Here is an 18389-nt window from a genome sequence, read left to right on the forward strand (position 1 = left end):
ATTTGTTATAGTGCACCATGCTCCTGGCCCATATTCTGAATTTGTATCTGAATTCTCAGAGTTTTTATCCAGTTTAGTTCTTAAAGGGATAGTTCAACATTTTGGCAAATTCGCCTATTGCCGTAATCCCTATAGTCATATGAATAGGTACATTACATTTAATTGTCAGTGCGTGCTGTTCTGAGATCGGTGGGGCAGTGCTGCCCCTGAAATGGAGGTGAACGGTACAGGTCCCTCTCTCCCTCAAAACTAATCAAATACACCATCAAATGATTCCAAAACGCTCTAGTGGACAACACATGGCTTGCGCATTCCCCACGCTATGAAATAATAATGTATAATTAAGTAACATTACAACACATGAAGCAAATACTCGGAACTACTTTCTTGAGTAAACCACTGGGCGGAGTGACACAGTGTGCAGCTGAGACAGTGCCGTTGTTATTGCTTGTAGCCATTTGCAGTATCGTCAGCTGGACACACCAGAAGGTTTGAGGAAAGTTTACAAGTGTTTTTGTAAATCATGTTATACACATGCATTGTAAAAGGTTGCAGTAACAAGCTGAAGACATGGAGCAAAGTGAAGTTTCACGTAGTTCCAACCAGTAATACGGACAGGATGAAACAATGGCTATTTGTGCTGGACAACGACCCCAACACGCCTGTGGAAATGGTCCGGAAAATGTTTGTGTGCTCCTGCCATTTTTTAACGGAGGCCTACAGGATGAAGGATGAAGCTCAGGAATGGTTCAAACTCCTTTCTTGAGAGACACTGCCATACCATCTGTCGGCATCACTAAACAAGCAGACGTGGTAAGTGATCGTTGTGTATTTTGCTCACCAATCCCTCTGCTGTAACGTTACCTCCATGTTGAGTAACATCAGCCTACAACCCAAGCATGGTAAATAAGACTAAAATGCAAATGTTGTTGTTAGGGTTGTCCCAATACCATTTTTTTGCTCCCAATCCGATTCCGATACTTAATAAACACTGTGTTGCTGATACCGATCCGATACAGTTTGCCGATACACAGTTGCAGTGCTGGCTTCAATTAGGCCTACATTAAAGTTATTAATACCAAAGCAGCTTATGCTTCACAGATGAATTACATGAAAAAAATGCCCACGTCCAAGCTGTTCCTTAATGCATTTTTATTAAAGAACTAGGCTTATACAGCAAATAACTGGAGCCATTAGGAGGTAGATGTCAGATCTTAACAGTCTGAACATCAAATAGTGCCGTACTGAAGTGCAACTACAAATTATCACAGCGAAATAATTCCACTTGCAAGTGGTAGATGTGATATATATTCTTTGTCTCAATGAAAACAAAATCTGTTTAATATTTAACTAATATAGGCCTAGCCTACAACAAGAGAACAACCTAAATCTCAAGTCTTATAGCAGCTTAACTTAAAAAAAAATCTGTTTCTTTCTACTTGAAGTAGCAGCAATAAATAAAATAAAATCACAAGTAAGTTTCCGCATCTGATGATTGCGCACTGGTTAATGTGATCGTCTTGATTTCAGCCCACAAGAGCTGCCGTCGTCCTGCTAGATGCCTCCTGCTGCTTGCTGTTATCATTAGTCACACTTCTACTGTTATTATACACATATGATTATTGTCACATACCGTATATTTCCAAATAGTCGCTCGGTGGCATACAGCCACGGGGCACCTAATAGCCGCTGGGGGTTTGAACCCATTTTGCGTATTAAACGCCGGGGCGATTATTTCCTCATTCATTGCCTCTAGGAGGGACAGCCCTGCAGGCAGGGAGAGAGCAGCCCTCGCGAGCTGCTCTCTCCCTGCCTACAGGGCTGAGGGACTGTTTGCGCTTTAATGCACGGGTCGGTGGTGAAGTGGCGCACATGACTCGTACTACGGACGGACGGACGGACAGACGGACAGACAACCACGTATCTAAAACAGGTAATACATCTGGCTACATCTTTCCCACATCAAATATCTGTGATCACCTACACCCGCGTGCGTAAAAGCGCACACAATTCCGTGTCCTCTCACCGTGGATGCTGTGATTTGATGGCCCGGTACTCATTGTAGCCCACTCTTATAAGACCCAATAATAATAATAATAATAATAACAATAACAATAACAATAAGAAGAAGAAGAAGAAGCTACTGTGGACCTATATACTATGCCTTTTAATGAAATTACCAGAGGAGTTTGCTGAAAAGCACGTAATGTCAGCCTGAATTACTCACGTGCGTCCCCGGTGAAAATCGCTGACATGCATGGGGAATACAGCTTCTACAGGCTCGCCATAGCTTACTGTCAGGACTCAGGGACCAGAATTCGGGATGGCGGACTGTCGGGATGGCGATATTTCGGTGTGGCGGCCTGTAACAGTTGGTTAAATGGCCTGTTCGGTTGGTATTCAGATAACTGGGGCTTTACTGGTATAATGCAATAGCACCACCCAGCGGTGAAACCCATGCACACGTGTAGACAAAAAAAATGACCCACTCTAAACGTTTAGAGATTTTTGTACAAGAACTCACCCCTACCTTATACAGTATTGTTGCACTAAAAACATACTAGACAGAAACTGTAACCTGCACCAGGTCGGTGCAAAAAAAACAAAACAAAATAAAAGCCTTGAGCAAATAGCCCCTGGTTCTTTTAAATGCCTGGGGTCAAAATCAATTTTGTGAAATAAACTATACTATTTGGAATTCAGGACTTTACCTGCTTTTCAGCGAACTCCTCTGGTAATTTCATTAAAAGGCATGGCATATAGGTCCACAGTAGCTTATCATTATTATTATTATTATTATTATTATTATTATTGGGTCTTACAAGAGTGGGCTACAATGAGTACCGGGCCAGCAAATCACAGCATCCACGGTGAGAGGACAAGGAATTGTGTGCGCTTTTACACACGCGGGTGTAGATGATGATCACGGATATTTGATGTGGGAAAGATGTAGCCAGATGTATTACCTGTTTTAGATACGTGGTCGTCTGTCCGTCCGTCCGTCCGTCGCACGAGTCATGTGTGCCACTTCACCACCGACCCATGCATTAAAGCGCAAACAGTCCCTCAGCCCTGTAGGCAGGGAGAGAGCAGCCCTCGCGAGCTGCTCTCTCCCTGCCTACAGGGCTGTCCCTCCTTGAGGCAATGAATGAGGAAATAATCGCCCCGGCGTTTAATATGCAAAATGGGGTCAAACCCCCGGCGGCTATTAGGTGCCCCGCGGCTGTATGCCACCCGGCAACTATTTGGAAATATAGCCTACGGTATGTGACAATAATCATATGTGTATAATAACAGTAGAAGTGTGACTAATGATAACAGCAAGCAGCAGGAGGCCACTAGCAGGACGACGGCAGCTCTTGTAGGCTGAAATCAAGACGATCACATTAACCAGTGCGCAATCATCAGACTTGACAATTATCACGGGAAAACAATCTTTGTTATATCAAGATAACAAAATAATAAGTCGTTATTACGAGATAACAGTGCACACAAAAAAATAAAAAATACATTGCTGTTCTTGTCTTCCGTAGCTATGTTGTCAATGTAATAATACGTCGGTTATGCCCAGGTATTGAATCAAATGTGTTTTAAGACATTTTTGCTTAGTTCACCTTATTGTCTATTTGTCTCATCGTGTTTCGTGGACACGGCGATGTGAATAGCGCTGTTTCAGCTCATTTCTGCTCACTTTTGAGGACTTCAGGGTCTGTTTTCCTCTGCTGAATGAAACCATGGCGACACGAAATGCGGGTACCTTATTGGGGTAGCGCAATCACGTGACAGCCGTGCCACCACTCGCGTACCAAATCTCATTACGCTCAAGCTGAACTGATCATTACACTCAGACGGAACAAGTGCCGAATTACGACCCCGATCACAGGACTCTTGCGGGGTTATGAGCTACGAAATCCCGCTGATTAGCTGAACATGTATCGATCTTTTTTATGAAGTAAAGATCGTGTAGTCCCCAGATGTCGGAACGAGATGAAACAATAACTGTGTTCACCTTACGGCCTAATTTACACCACCGGCTCTGGGTCTCCCCTCAGCCCCTGGTTGCTCGGCAGCCTCAGCCTCTCTTCTTGCTCTCTCTTCTTCCAAAACCTGTAACTCTTCCTCTGTATATTCTGGCTTCTTCTCAACAAACTTGTTGTTTTGATGACGGGAGTAACTGCACTAAACATACGCTGTTTGAAATCACTCCACCCAGCAAGTACTGTATGTCTGGAATGTAGTTCCGGCTGTGCATTTGGCTTCAAAACAACTCTGTCTCGTAATATTACATTATTATTTCATAGCATGGTGAATGTGTAAGCTACAAGTTGTCCACAAGAGCGTTTGAGTCATTTGATGGTGTATTTGATTAGTTTTGAGGGAGAGAGGGACCTGTACCGTTCACCTCCATTTCAGTGGCTTCAGTCAGGGTGTACATAAACCCACTCACTGTTTTAACCATACCCTCAATCTAGTTCTGACATATGGAACTGAAATTGATAACCTAACAGTCTTTCCACAGAATCCCTCCCTATCGGATCATTATTTGATTACTTTTGATTTCTTTTTACTCGATTGCACGCCACTCAGCAACAGTTACTATACTAGATGTTTATCAGAAAGTGCTGTCGCAAAATTTAAGGAAATGTTTCCTCCATCGTTGAATTTAATACCATATCCTTCAGTAACAGAGATCTCCCGTACTGACTTTAAACTCTCCCGAATTGATCATCTTATCGATAGCGCCGTAGGCTCGCTGCGAACAACACTCGACTCGGTAACACCTCTTAAAAAGAAGTTAGCAAAGCAAAGAAAGTTCGCTCCTTGGTATAACTCTCAAACCTGTAAGTTAAAAAAAGATCGCGAAAATTTGAAAGGAACTGGCGATTAACCAAACTGGAAGAATCTCATTTAGTCTGGGCAGACAGTCTCAAAATGTATAAGAGGGGCCTCCGCAATGCCAGACCAAACGATTACTCAGCGTTAATAGAAGAAAATAAGAACAACCCCAGGTTTCTTTTCAGCACTGTAGCCAGGCTGACTAAGAGTCACAGCTCTATTGAGACTTGTATTCCTTTAGCCCTTAGCAGTAATGATTTTATGAGCTTTTTTAATGACAAAATTCTAACTATTAGAGGCAAAATTCATGACCTCTTGTCCTCAGATAGTACCTATCTGCCCTCAAACACAGCTGTAAGACCTAATATATATTTAGATTGTGTTGGGAATAGAATGATTTTATGTGTTTTACTATAAGTTGTGTTTCACTATATAAGTTTTAGATGTGTGAACAATGAGAATACTGAGATGATTTCAGCTGATCTGAATGTGTTTGCTTTGCAGAAGTGGAGAAGTACAGGAAAGGAAGAGACATGAAGTCTGAGGAGCACATACCGCAATGCTTAGATAATTAGTTTCATATATGGTAAAAAGAATAGAAAGTGATGTACAGATAGTAAGGTACAGCACGTGTAGGGAGTTGTGTTGTTCTCTTGTCTTTCAAAACAGGAACCACGCCCCCACCGCCAGCAGGAAAGAGTCAGATTAACACGAGGCAGGGGCGTGGTGTGGTGAAGGAGGAAGTGGAACTGCCAATGAGAAGAGGACAACGCCTTGCGTGCACAATGACACTCTGTTACGCTCAAATATACTGGGTCAGGGAAAGGACAGGAGGTCAGACTTCGTGAACTGACACACCTTTGTTGTTCGTCAGGGACGTGAAGTTGAGACCCAGAGGTCTGTAATTTTATTCCTTTACTGCTTAATAAACCACATTAACTGAGACCGAATATCTTCTCCTATTGCTTCATTAAAGAACACGCAGGACTGAGCTCACACATAGCACACTGGAGAGTAGGATGAGCCCCCAGTCCATCAATTGCTTCTCCCCGATTTCTCCTCAACAGCTGACCGCAGTGATTGCTTCATCTAAACCATCAACGTGTCTCTTAGACCCCATCCCAATTAGCCTACTTAAGGAAGTCTTACCTTTAGTTATCACTCACTTATTAGACATGATCAATATATCTTTATTAAGAGGCTACGTACCACAGTCTTTTAAGGTAGCTGTAATATGGGGTCTAGGGGGTAATTGGCCGTTTTTGACTAGTTTTCATTTTACCTTTAAATTTCACCTTAAAAAAACTGTTTACCTTGCCTTGTTTGGTATCATTCTTTTCAGCACAACCTCACCTGTGTGACTTTACAGTTATTTTTTCATTTTGACATACTGTATTAACACACTGGACCTAAAATCACATAAAAAACATAAAATCTGAGTAGGAAAAAGTTAGATTTTTTACTGTGAAAACCACAAACATGTCTAATGAACCATTTGTGTAACTTAGAATAAAAATATAAATTGTAAACTTCAAAAACATATGTCCTAATTTAGCAAACAACAACGTTATATATAACTATTTACATTAAAATGCAAGCAATGCCTCAGGCGTTTTTTGAACAACTATTTACAAAACAATCAGATGTCACACAAATTATTTGTCAAAGGGAAAAATGCCAGCACTCACAAATGTCCTTTTGGTAAATTTAATAAACCAACTTGGGTGGCAGTACCAGAAACACAGACATTTTGACAGAAAGTCTTTTTCATAGAAGAAGACTTTCTGTCAAAATGTCTGTGTTTGTCGCTGTTTTTGGCCATGCACCTTTCTAGGGGATTTATTTTGAGAGTGCTTGCTTTTCTCCTACGTGATTTTACACAAATTATTTGTGCCACTCTGAAAAACAGTTCCTGTCCACCACAACACACTACAGGAGGAGGACACAACAGTAGGACAACAGGAGGAGTGACACACACTGTGTGGCTCTGCTGCCTGAGCAAACGGAGATCCGGACCTGGTGGGCGTGCCCTGCCACACCGTCCGCTCCTCTGTGCGGACCTCCGAGTACCGCTCAATGCGGTTGTTGGAGGCTCATTCTCCTCTCTCCTCTTCCAAAACACACTACACCACACACTAAGTATACACTCCAAACACGCTAAACGCCACAAATCCCAACTCTATCTGTGATCGCAATCGCGGTCTCTCTCGCTGCCGTCACTCCCACAACTTCCCCCTCTTCCCCAGGAACAAATGATGTGTGTTGCCATACAATTTTGTGATTGGTTGACGTGGTGCATTTTTCAACCAATAGGAAAGGGGGTGTCGTTTTTTTTGTTTTTTTTGCTGTTGCCTTCAGCACTTTCGTCGGGCCGAACGGCCCGCTTTTACCGTTTCTTCCTGCATCAAACGCGGAACAAACGTGACAAAAATATTCAGGAAAATCATGGCGTTTATTATTTATCATAAGTCCGGTTTTATATGGCCTATCAAGACGATTTAAAAAGTGGTACAAAGTTTGAAGTTTGCACTTTCCACACAAAATGAAATGGAGACTCAGCGAGGCTGCGTGTTGCTGCTACGTCGTCTCAAATTGGTCACGTGATTTTGACGCGCCGGCGCGGTTCTGGACCACAGAGGGTTAAACATCTCCTAGAAAAGCCCTCCCTGGATCCAGAGGTGTTAGCCAACTATAGACCAATATCTAATCTTCCCTTTCTTTCAAAGATCCTTGAGAAAGTAGTCGCAGACCAACTGTGTGATTTTGTCCATGATAGTAATTTATTTGAAGAATTTCAGTCAGGATTTACGGTGCGTCATAGCACTGAGACAGCACTAGTTAAAATTACAAATGATCTTTTGATTGCTTCAGACAAAAGACTCATCTCTGTACTTCTTTTATTAGATCTTACAGAGGCATTTGACACAACTGACCATCAAATTCTGCTACAGAGACTGGAACATTTAATTGGCCTAAAAGGTTCTGCACTAAGCTGGTTTAAATCTTATTTATCTAATCGTTTTCAATTTGTTAATGTTCACGATGAATCATCCTTACGTACTAAAGATTGTTTTGGAGTTCCACAAGGTTCTGTGCTCGGACCAATCCTATTTACTCTATATATGCTTCCTTTAGGTAACATCATTAGAAATCACTCTGTAGGGGCGTCGGTGGCAGTAGAGGTAGTGGTAGAGCAGGCGCCCCATGTACAAGGCTGTTGCTGCAGCGGCCCGGGTTCGACTCCAGCCTGTGGCCCTTTGCTGCATGTCACTCCCCCTCTCTCTCCCCCCTTCACACTTGTCTATCCTATCCATTAAAGGCTGAAAATGCCCCCAAAAATATCTTAAAAAAAAAAAAAAAATCACTCTGTAAATTTCCACTGTTATGCAGATGATACACAATTGTATTTCTTGATGAAGCCAGAAGAAACTGATCAATTAACTAAACTTCAAAATTGCCTTAAAGACATAAAAACCTGGATGAGCATCAATTTCCTTATGTTAAATTCAGACAAAACTGAAGTTATTGTTTCTTGGCCCCAAACAACTCAGAGACTCTTTTTCTGACCACATAGTTTCTCTAGATGGCATTGCTCTAGCCTCTAGTACTACCATAAGAAACCTCGGAGTAATATTTGATCAAGATTTGTCTTTTAATTCTCACTTAAAACAAATCCCACTGACTGCATTTTTTCATCTATGTAATTTTGCGAAAATTAGGCCCATCCTGACCCGAAAAGATGCAGAAAAATTGGTCCACGCTTTTGTTACCTCAAGGCTGGATTACTGTAACTCCCTATTATCAGGTAGCTCTAATAAGTCTTTAAAAACTCTCCAGCTAATTCAGAATGCAGCAGCACGTGTACTAACAGGAACTAAAGCTACGTTCACACCAAACGCGAAATTCGCGTCCATCGCCTCATCGCTCAAGTTGAAAATATTGAACTGTTGAGGCGAATTCGCGTGATGCTGTGCCGCGAAAGCCAATCAGCGTTGAGATTCTCCCGACGTCACTGGCGTGTGTCAACAACAATAAACTGCTACTCACCGGAGACAGATGGACAGACGCTCCGCAGCTGAAATGGAGCGCCTGTAGTTGGTGTCCTGCCCGGAGATCCTGGCGCCAACCCTCGCCAACAGGTCCTCAAACTGGGCCCCAGTCAGCCTGAAGTCCTGCTGAAAGCGGCTATCATCCAGACCGAGTTCCTGGAGGAGGTGGTGAAACTCGCCGAGCTGGATGCGCTGCTGCAGGATAGGGTGAACCCAAAAACGACGGCGTTTGGCCCTCCGACGCATTTGGGACCTCCAGAGCAGGTAAACAACAAAGCAGCGATGGTGGTTATCTCAGCCATGGTCGTCAGTGACGTCTTGACGCCCCGACGTCCAGTTGTTGATGCCGAGATGGAGGAGAAACTTATCATTGCAGTGTGCAGCTACCCAGAGCTATATGATACTACGTGTCTACTCTACAGAGACCGCAACAAAAAGAAGCAGGCTTGGGTGAAAGTCACCGAGGAGACTGGTCTACTTGGTAAGTTCTGTAAATATGTGTCTTTTATTAGTTTGCAGAATAGTTGTACTATGAACATTAGCACTAGCTTAGCTCCGGTTAGCACAGCCGGCTTCCCCGCTACTCGCGCAAATGACGCGATAACGCGAATTAACAAAATGGTCCAGCGTCCAAACCCGCGCGTTATGGGCGGCGCGTTACTCGCGTCATGCACATGTAATTCGCTTCACTCGCGCCCGGTGTGAACGCAGGGTAAGAAACAAGATCATATTTCTCCTTTTTAGCTTCTCTGCACTGGCTCCCTGTAAAATCCAGAATTGAATTTAAAATCCTACTGTTAACTTATAAAGCTCTAAATGGTCAGGCTCTGTCATATCTTAGAGAGCTCATAGTGCCACATTATCCCACCAGAACACTGCACTCTGGGAATGCAGGTTTACTCGTGGTCCCTAACGTCTCCAAAAGTAGATCGGGAGCCAGAGCCGTCAGCTATCAGGCTCCTCTCCTGTGGATTCATCTTCCTGTTGTGGTCCAGGAGGCAGACACCGTCTCCACATTTAAGACTAGACTTACGACTTTCCTCTTTGATAAAGCTTTTATTTAGGGCTGGCTCAGGCTTGCCTTGTACCAGCCCCTAGTTAGGCTGACTTAGGCCTAACTGGGCCTTTTACTTGATTCATGCTTAATCCTTTATTTATGCTGTATGAAAAAAATGCAAAAGTGGTCACTTTCAAGAGTAAATCATAGTATGAGACTTACAAGCCTTAAAAGATACACAATACATATAAGACATAAATATTTACTACTGGAGTTTGTTTTATTTCTTTACCATATGGGCAGGCTGTGAGAGTTTGAAATGTTGAGGAACTGTTGAGGAGACACTGCTTTTTTCAGTGCGACCGCAAATTTCCCTTGTTTGGACTCGGGGCTCGACAGTGCAAGCGTTTCACTCGCATTTGTGACTAAAAATAGGTGTGTGCGAACTGTAAAAAATATTTAGGGGCACATGTGCGCATAAAAAAAAACAGCCGAAGCGGCCTATATTTTTGACAATAAAAAAATATGATAATCTAACCACAAATGTTGAAGGAACTCCAGCCACCTTCCCTCTTCCCCGTGTGACACGGTTATGGGCGGTTTTCCAAGCCACTGTCGGCACAATGAATATAAGTCCCACTGTCGGCACAATGAATATAGTCCCACTGTCGGCAGCGTGGAAATAAGTCAATAAGTCAAAGTGTGGAGGAAGCGGCGGACATACGGGGAAGCCTGCTCCGTTCTTCCCGCAGTTAGGAACCGTTCTCCACAGCCAGGCTGTCCGTTGGGTGGAAATAAGTCAAAGTGTAGCAGAGACGAGGCACCGGGAAAAGCTGCGGACCTCTGGTGAAGCCTGCTCCTTTCTCCCCACAATTAGGGACCGTTCGCCACAGTACCGCTGCTGGGCAGGGTGGAAATAAAGCCCTTTTCACACAGAGCACGCAAAGCGCAGACCTCCGCCGACGAACCCATTCATTGTGTATGTGCTACCGCGGCGCAAGAGCGAACCGCTCTGCCGGGGAGCTGATGCCACGGTGTCTGCGTGCCGCCAGCCTGCGCTCAAATTGAAATTTTTTAAATTTCACCGCAACACGCTGTGACGACACCTCGGCGCGTCCAATAGCAGAGAAAAGCCTGAAGTAGACCCGGAAGCGGTCACCATGGAGCTGTAGCTCCTGAACGAGCCTGTACCCCAAATCCTGTCTTGCCCCTTGCTCTCCGCTTGCTCTGTGCCCTATCCCGCAGTGGGCACCGCGAAAATCGTGCTCTGTGTGAAAGAGACGTCCTGCAGAGTTTCAGTGGACCTGCAGAATGTTTTAGGATAGTAATAACATTATATAAGAAAATCATATTGCAAAGATAATTTAAATAAGATAATAACATTAAAGACAAAATTAAATTGCAATACATTTTCAAAACTTGATGATTTTACATTGTGCCCCTAAAGTTCTTTGTGCGCTCCTTACTTTTTCAACTTAGGAGCACATGTGCTCCTTGGGAAAAAAGCTAGTGTCAAGCCCTGGGACTGCTAAAGGAAGAAGAGACAAAGAATTAGTAGTTGGAATTTATTTTTAACACTATTCCTCAACAATACAACCCAAACATTTCATTGTGTTCCATCCATTTTCCTGAGGACTCCTTCACAGACTGGCAACAGTTTACAGCTGGACTTTTACAGCAGTTACTCCTGAAAGACAGCGCAGTTGACTTTGTTGGGCAAATCTGGAGATTCAGGATCACAACCTGTAAGTATGCTTTATGAGTTGTGAGGTTGTTATTTATAAACAAACAAGGAGGCTGCTACTGAGTGTTGCAGTGTACACCCAGTGCTTAGCTGTAGGCCTCGGCTAACTGGCTAACGAAAGTTACTGTTTTACGATGCTTTTGCTAATCAGCTTATAGTAAGTTACACTGCCAGCTGGGTGGTCTCAGTAAAATGAACTGAAAGACTGAATTGTGGAGAATCTAACAGAGACATGGATGTGTAGCACCCTTTTTTTAGTGCATTACAAAGCATTATAGCTGTAGGCCTCAGCTAACTGGCTAACCAAAGTTATTGTTTTGAAATGATTTTACTACTCAGCTTATTGTAAGTCACGCTGCTAGCTGGGTGGTCTCAGTAAAATGACTTTCAGCTGTCATTAGCACTGAGAAAGGGCATAAGTTTCAAACTAAGTACAAGATTTCATGTTGAGTTGGAGGAAAGGGAGAAACTTCAACAGAGCTAACAGAGGAATTTGAGATTTCATAAGTTTCATATTTTTTGTATATGTTACCATGAGCTATTAGCAAAGGGTTTTTTTTAGAAAAATGTTGGAAATGTAAAGCAAAAATGTATTATTTTAGTTTTGTTTCACCCTCAGCTAAGGCTGTAAAAAGAGACCCTACATACAGTACTTTGTTAATAATTTAATTTTTATTGCCAGCATAATAACATCAGATAAAAAAAATATGAAACTGTTCTGGCAACACTTGATATTTAAGGAAGGTAGACTCAGGGAAGCACTTAATTTAAAAACACAAGGAAAACAATATTTAGATGCAGTATATTATAGGGGTGTAACAATCCATCGATTTAATGATCAACGATCCAGTCACATCGATGCAAAGTGAAAACATCGATCCACATTGTCATCTTTAGCATAGGCTTTTATTTTGAAAGACTGTGTCACTGTCAAACAGTGGCAGGCAGATGGCAAGCGGCCAAGAGAATGACAATGAGGATAACGTTATTTACTCAGGAATAATTCAGAAGTGCTTTAGCAACATTAGCTGCTCTGTTTCAAAAATGTTACGCTGAAAAACCATGCATGCAGGCTGAAATGCCACTGTGCTGTTCTGTCGGGAAATGTAGTGACTTAAACCGCCAGTGAGAAAGAAAAATACACTGAACAAAAAACTATAAACGCAACACTTTTGTTTTTGCTCCCATTTTTCATAAGCTGAACTCAAAGATCTAAAACATTTTCTATATACACAAAAGACCATTTCTCACAAATATTATTCACAAATCTGTCTAAATCCGTGTTAGTGAGCACTTCTCCTTTGCCGAGATAATCCATCCCACCTCACAGGTGTGGCGTATCAACATGGTGATTAGACAGCATGATTATTGCACAGGTGTGCCTTAGGCTGGCCACAATAAAAGGCCACTCTGAAATGTGCAGTTTTGCTTTATTGGGGGGTCTGGGGGGAGTCAGAAAACCAGTCAGTATCTGGTGTGACCACCATTTGCCTCAGGCAGTGCAACACATCTCCTTCGCATAGAGTTGATCAGGTAGTTGATTGTGGCCTGTGGAATGTTGATCCACTCCTTTTCAATGGCTGTGCGAAGTTGCTGGATATTGGCAGGAACTGGAACACGCTGTCGTATACGCCGATCCAGAGCATCCCAAACATGCTCAATGGGTGACATGTCCGTTGAGTAGTCTGGCCATGCAAAAATTGGAATGTTGTCAGCTTCCAGGAATTGTGTACAGATCCTTGCAACATGGGGCCGTGCATTATCATGCTGCAACATGAGGTGATGGTCGTGGATGAATGGCAGAACAATGGGCCTCAGGATCTCAACATGGTATCTCTGTGCATTCAAAATGCCATCAATAAAATGCACCTGTGTTCGTTGTCCATAACATACAGTACAGGCCAAAAGTTTGGACACACCTTCTCATTCAATGCGTTTTCTTTATTTTCATGACTATTTACATTGTAGATTCTCACTGAAGGCATCAAAACTATGAATGAACACATGTGGAGTTATGTACTTAACAAAAAAAGGTGAAATAACTGAAAACATGTTTTATATTCTAGTTTCTTCAAAATAGCCACCCTTTGCTCTGATTACTGCTTTGCACACTCTTGGCATTCTCTCCATGAGCTTCAAGAGGTAGTCACCTGAAATGGTTTTCCAACAGTCTTGAAGGAGTTCCCAGAGGTGTTTAGCACTTGTTGGCTCCTTTGCCTTCACTCTGCGGTCCAGCTCACCCCAAACCATCTCGATAGGGTTCAGGTCCGGTGACTGTGGAGGCCAGGTCATCTGCCGCAGCACTCCATCACTCTCCTTCTTGGTCAAATAGCCCTTACACAGCCTGGAGGTGTGTTTGGGGTCATTGTCCTGTTGAAAAATAAATGATCGTCCAACTAAACGCAAACCGGATGGGATGGCATGTCGCTGCAGGATGCTGTGGTAGCCATGCTGGTTCAGTGTGCCTTCAATTTTGAATAAATCCCCAACAGTGTCACCAGCAAAACACCCCCACACCATCACACCTCCTCCACCATGCTTCACAGTGGGAACCAGGCATGTGGAATCCATCCGTTCACCTTTTCTGCGTCTCACAAAGACATAGCGGTTGGAACCAAAGATCTCAAATTTGGACTCATCAGACCAAAGCACAGATTTCCACTGGTCTAATGTCCATTCCTTGTGTTTCTTGGCCCAAACAAATCTCTTCTGCTTGTTGCCTCTCCTTAGCAGTGGTTTCCTAGCAGCTATTTGACCACGAAGGCCTGATTCGCGCAGTCTCCTCTTAACAGTTGTTCTAGAGATGGGTCTGCTGCTAGAACTCTGTGTGGCATTCATCAGGTCTCTGATCTGAGCTGCTGTTAACTTGCCATTTCTGAGGCTGGTGACTCGGATGAACTTATCCTCAGAAGCAGAGGTGACTCTTGGTCTTCCTTTCCTGGGTCGGTCCTCATGTGTGCCAGTTTCGTTGTAGCGCTTGATGGTTTTTGCGACTCCACTTGGGGACACATTTAAAGTTTTTGCAATTTTCCGGACTGACTGACCTTCATTTCTTAAAGTAATGATGGCCACTCATTTTTCTTTAGTTAGCTGATTGGTTCTTTCCATAATATTAATTTTAACAGTTGTCCAATAGGGCTGTCGGCTGTGTATTAACCTGACTTCTGCACAACACAACTGATGGTCCCAACCCCATTGATAAAGCAAGAAATTCCACTAATTAACCCTGATAAGGCACACCTGTGAAGTGGAAACCATTTCAGGTGACTACCTCTTGAAGCTCATGGAGAGAATGCCAAGAGTGTGCAAAGCAGTAATCAGAGCAAAGGGTGGCTATTTTGAAGAAACTAGACTATAAAACATGTTTTCAGTTATTTCACCTTTTTTTGTTAAGTACATAACTCCACGTGTTCATTCATAGTTTTGATGCCTTCAGTGAGAATCTACAATATAAATAGTCATGAAAATAAAGAAAACGCATTGAATGAGAAGGTGTGTCCAAACTTTTGGCCTGTACTGTACACCTGCCCATACCATAACCCCACTGCCACCTTGGGCCACTCGATCCACAACGTTGACATCAGCAAACCGCTACCCACACAACGCCACACATGCTGTCTGCCATCTGCCCTGAACAGTGAAAACCGGGATTCATCCGTGAAGAGAACACCTCTCCAACGTGCCAGACGCCATCGAATGTGAGCATTTGCCCACTCAAGTCGGTTACGACGATGAACTGCGGTCAGGTTGAGACCCCGATGAGGATGACGAGCCTGCAGATGAGCTTCCCTGAGACGGTTTCTGACAGTTTGTGCAGAAATTCTTTGGTTATGCAAACCAATTGTTGCAGCAGCTGTCCGGGTGGCTGGTCTCAGATGATCTTGGAGGTGAACATGCTGGATGTGGAGGTCCTGGGCTGGTGTGGTTACACGTGGTATGCAGTTGTGAGGCCAGTTGGATGTACTGCCAAATTGTCTGAAACACCTTTGGAGACGGCTTATGGTAGAGAAATGAACATTCAATTCACGGGCAACAGCTCTGGTGGACATTCCTGCAGTCAGCATGCCCATTGCAGGCTCAAAACTTGCGAAATCTGTGGCATTGTGCTGTGTGATAAAACTGAACATTTTAGAGTGGCCTTTTATTGTGGCCAGCCTAAGGCACACCTGTGCAATAATCATGCTGTCTAATTCAGCATCTTGATATGCCACACCTGTGAGGTGGGATGGATTATCTCGGCAAAGGAGAAGTGCTCACTAACACAGATTTAGATAGATTCGTGAACAATATTTGTGAGAAATGGTCTTTTGTGTATATAGAAAATGTTTTAGATCTTTGATCAGCTCATGAAAAATGTGAGCAAAAACAAAAGTTCGTTCTGTTCAGTGTATTAACGCTGCATGTAATTTGTTAGGCTATAAGAGAGGAAAAATGTCCGCTAGCAGCTAGGCTGATTTATGCAATGTCAACATGCTTCAAATAATAATTGGTGATTAGGAAAAAACAATTGTTTTGTCCATGAACCTTGCCAGTTAAAACTGAGCTAAATGTGATACTTTTGTTGAATTATATTGTTGTCAATCTGAAGTTTTCCTTTAGGGCTTTAAGCCAGATATTCCTAAAGTTTTATAAAAAGATGACTGTTTGAGTTAAAATGAAAACATTTCTTTTAGAAAGGTCTCTCTGACTGAGAGCCCTGATGGTTAACTTATCCCATTTGCAGTTTTATTTGTGTTAGTGGAGTCAGTTTAAAGTGAACTTTACTGCACTTATAATTTTTGTGTTGTTCATGTTTTCAATGGCCAAAAGTAAAAAACAGAAAGGAGTGGCAGCGTCTTCTTTAATAGACTGTGTAATGGGCATTTAATATCACCTAATATTGATCGCAGACCCCTGAATTGCATTGAATCGTGAATATCGTTGTCCAAAGAATTGACATAATATTGTTTTGTGTTGAAACTGGTGATTTACACCCCTAGTATTTTACAGACTGTAGATGACCTGATGAGGCTCATCTTTGTGGAGGCACTTGACAACCGAGTGCCATTTGCTGAGGAGATGCAGAAAATCTCCATCACAAAGGACCTCGCATCCCTGTATAAAGAGACCTGCATACGGGGCAGTTGGAGGCCAATGTAGTGACTGGCTGGATCAGGAAACCTGAAACTGTGTTGTACCCAGAGTACAACACAGGACGGGATGAACGCCTGAATGGAGAGGACTGGACACCATTAGTGCTATAAAATGCTGTTGTGTATATGTTTATGCATTTATGTCTTGTATATTATTTGCAAAGTTTTCTGGTCATTTCATTTTTTTTACATTTGCTAAAAATAAAGTTCTTAGACTTATTTGTCATTTCTTTATTAGTGGGTTTTTTGGTATAGTGAAACCTTGGTGTTCAGAATTGAGTTTACACAGCTGTATCTTTACATGTCATAAAAACTCACTATTCTTCAGGCTCCAGGTCTGGATGGTGTATCAGACACGTAGGATGAACTGGAACCTGGTCCATTCCCCCAAAACCTAATAAGTAAAAAAGAGACAGGGCATACAGTTTTAAAGGTAGGCAAATAAAGACTCAGGAGACAACATCCCTGCATAGAACAAATACTGATCCAGGAAGCAACATGTTTTACTATGAAACTTTGATTTCATATAAAATTATGTTATCACAGAAAAAAAAACTATGACACATTTGTACCTTAAACATATTGTAGATAACAAAGAGAAGTTGTAGATGAGTATACAATGCAGCTGCATTTTAGTAGAATGGTTACAGTAAACATGACAGCTAAGACATTTGAATGTACAAGTAATTTTATGTATTTGTTTCTGTATAATACAAAAATCTGTCATCTCAATCTGCTATAGTAAAATTTCTGAATTCATGAGTTAAAACCTGTGTGGTTCTAACATGGAATGTGTTTGTAGCCAAATTCACAATAACTTTGGTATTATTACCCAACACAAGCTACATTAGTCTAATCTTAGATAAGCCTGCTTAGATAAAAAAAGGAGTAATGCTTTACACCACTTTATTTAACAGGTGAGTGCTACTCTTGGTGTTTCCACATAATGTAGCAATTTAATAATAATTGTATATTGTTTAGAAACTTATTGTACTTCTTTGCAGCAGTTTACAACTTCAGTCGATGGACATACAGTTGTTACCGTGATCTAACATCAGATAAGTTACAGTTATGGGGGCGCCGTTGGCTTAGTGGTAGAGCAGGTGCCCCATGTACAAGGCTGTTGCCGCAGCGGCCCGGGTTCAACTCTAGCCTGTAGCCCTTTGCTGCATGTCACTCCCCCTCTCTCTCTCCCCCCTTCACACTTGTCTGTCCTATCCATTAAAGGCTGAAAATGCCCCAAAAAATATCTTAAAAAAATAAAAATAAAAAAGATAAATTACAGTTATCATGAATAAAAAAAAAAAAACTTACCACTGTGAAACATCCTGCTCCAGTCTTTCTTGCAAAGGTGGTTTGGAGTCTTTTGGCTTGTGTTTCTTCAGAGTTCGACTCAGGCTAAATTTGATAAGGGAGAACTGACGGTCTTGTTCCCTTGGCCACAGTGTGCTTTCAGCCTCTCATGTAGCCTCAGGAGGTGAAATTCAGTTGAGGTAAGGGGCGTGACATTTCTGATACACGCTCTAAACATTGCACCAATCACAACAGAGTGAGTGAGCTGACCAATCAGAGCAGACTGGGCTGCTGGCGAGGCAGGACATAAGCCCAAACAAAGTGTTTAAGACAGAGGT

At 42.5% G+C, this 18389-nt stretch overlaps 1 protein-coding gene across 13 annotated transcripts in view; it reads right to left on the minus strand.

Moving 5' to 3' along the window:
• sclt1 (sodium channel and clathrin linker 1) overlaps positions 1 to 18389 on the minus strand; it is a 164408-nt gene that overhangs the window by 134918 nt on the left and 11101 nt on the right. The gene's annotated exons all lie outside the window — the stretch shown is intronic.

The sequence above is a fragment of the Epinephelus lanceolatus genome, chromosome 3 (assembly GCF_041903045.1).
Source record: "Epinephelus lanceolatus isolate andai-2023 chromosome 3, ASM4190304v1, whole genome shotgun sequence".
Lineage (NCBI taxonomy): Eukaryota > Metazoa > Chordata > Actinopteri > Perciformes > Serranidae > Epinephelus > Epinephelus lanceolatus.